General features: G+C 36.0%; 1 protein-coding gene across 1 annotated transcript in view; it reads right to left on the reverse strand.

The window, feature by feature from the left end:
- AADACL2 (arylacetamide deacetylase-like 2) overlaps positions 1-2,216 on the reverse strand; it is a 44,214-nt gene that overhangs the window by 29,585 nt on the left and 12,413 nt on the right. The window lies entirely within an intron of this gene.

Genomic DNA, 2,216 nt, shown 5'->3' on the forward strand with positions numbered 1-2,216 from the left:
TAAATATGTGGAAAGATGATCCTTGTTCATGGATTTGAAGAATCAATATTGTTAAAATGTCCATACTACCCAAAGTGATCCCTCTGGGTATTCAATGCAATCCCTATCAAAATTCCAATCAATGATATTTTTTACAGAAATAGAGAAAACAATCCTAAAATTTATATGAACCACAAAAGACTTGGAATAGCCACCACCATCTTGAGTAAAAAGAACAAAGCATAAAGCATCACAGTAGCCAATTTCAAAATATACCACAAAGCTATAATAATTAAAATAGTATGGTACTGGCTTAATAACAGACATATAGACCAAAGACATAGAATAAGGAGTCAAGAAATAAATGGTTGTTTTAGTTCATCTGGTGCTGCTATAACAGAATACCTGAGACAGGGTAATTTATAAAGAAAAGACTATTTAGTTCACAGTTCTGGTGGCTGGAAAGTTCAAGATTGGGCATGTACATCCAATAAAGGCCTCTGGCTACTTCAACTCATAGAGGGAAGTGGAAAGGGAGGCTGTGTGTGCAAAGAGATCATTTCATGAGAAAGGAAGCAAGAGAGAGAAACCAAGGAAGTCAGACTCTTTATAACAAACCACTGTCTCAGGAACTAATCCACCCCCTTGAGTGAAACAATATTTTCACTCACTCCTTCCTTCCAGAAGATATTAATGTATCCATGAAGGATCCATCCTCATGACCCAAACACCTCTTACTATGTCCCACCCTCCAACACTGTCACACTGAGGATCAAATTTCAATATGAGTTCTGTCAGAGACAAAGCAAACCATAACAGTGGTCAATTGAACTTTGAAAAAGGTGCCAAGACACAAGGAGAAAATATAATCTCTTCAATAAATGGTTTTGGGAAAACTGCATATCCGTATGCAAAAGAATGAAATTGGACCCTCATCTGATTCCATATACAAAAATCAACTCCAAATGATGGATCGAAGATTTAAAACTTAAGGAAAACTGTAAAGCTACTGAAAGAAAACTTAGGGGAAAATGTCTCGATATTGGTCTTGGCAATGATATTTTGGGGTATGACCCCAAAAGTACAGGCAACAAAAATAGACAAAGGGGATTGCATCAAACTGAAAAGCTGCTGCACAGAAAAGGAAACAATCAACAAACATAGTGAAGAGAAAATGGGAGAAAATATTTACCAATCATGCATGTTATAAGTGGTTAATATCCAAAATGTATAAAGAACTCAATAGCAAGAAAAGAAATAACTCAATTAAAAAATGGGCAATGGACCTGAGTTGACATTTCTCAAAAGAAGACATACAAATGGTCAACGGTACATGAAAAAGTGCTCAACAGGATATCACCTCACAGATCTGTTAGAATATCAAAAAAGACAAATGATAACAAGTGTTGGTAAGAATGTAGAGAAAAGGGACCTGTATGCACTGCTGATGGGAATGTAAATTGATAAAGCCATTATAGAAAACAGTACTTTCTGAGTTTCTTCAAAGATTTAAAAAAACTGAACTACCATATGATCCAATAATCCCACTTCTAGATAGATATCCAAAGACAACGAAATCAGTAATGCAAAGAGATAACCGCACATGCATGTTCATTGCAGCATTATTCACAATAGCCAAGATATGGAATCAACCTAAGTGCCTGTCAATGGACAAATGGATAAAGAAAATGTGGTGTGTATGTGTGTCTATATGCATACACGCCACACACACAATGGGATATTATGGAGTCTTTAAAAAGAAGGAAATCCTGTCATTTGTCTGACAACATTTGATGAATCTGGAGGTCATTATGCTAAGTGAAATAAGTCAGGCACAAAAGGACAAGTGCATAATCTCACTTATTTGTGGAATCCGAGAAAGTCAAACTCGTAGAAGCAGAGAGCAGAATGGTGGTTATCAGGGGATAGGGGTGTAGTTGCAAGGTGATGGGGGTGGGTTAGGAAAATGGGGAGATGTTGGTCAAAGGGTACAAAGTTTCAACTATGCAGGATGAATAAGTTCTGGAGATCGAATATACAGCATGGTGACTATAGTTAATCATACTGTATTGTATACTTGAAATTTGCCAAGAGTGTAGATCTTAAATTTTCTCACCATACACAATATAATGGCATCTATGTGAGGTGATGGATATGTTAAGTAGCTTATTTGTGATAATCATTTCACAATGTATATGTATCCCAACCATCATGTTGTACATAATAAATATACATTA

This window comes from Propithecus coquereli, unplaced genomic scaffold (assembly GCF_000956105.1).
Source record: "Propithecus coquereli isolate 6110/MARCELLA unplaced genomic scaffold, Pcoq_1.0 Scaffold19, whole genome shotgun sequence".
Lineage (NCBI taxonomy): Eukaryota > Metazoa > Chordata > Mammalia > Primates > Indriidae > Propithecus > Propithecus coquereli.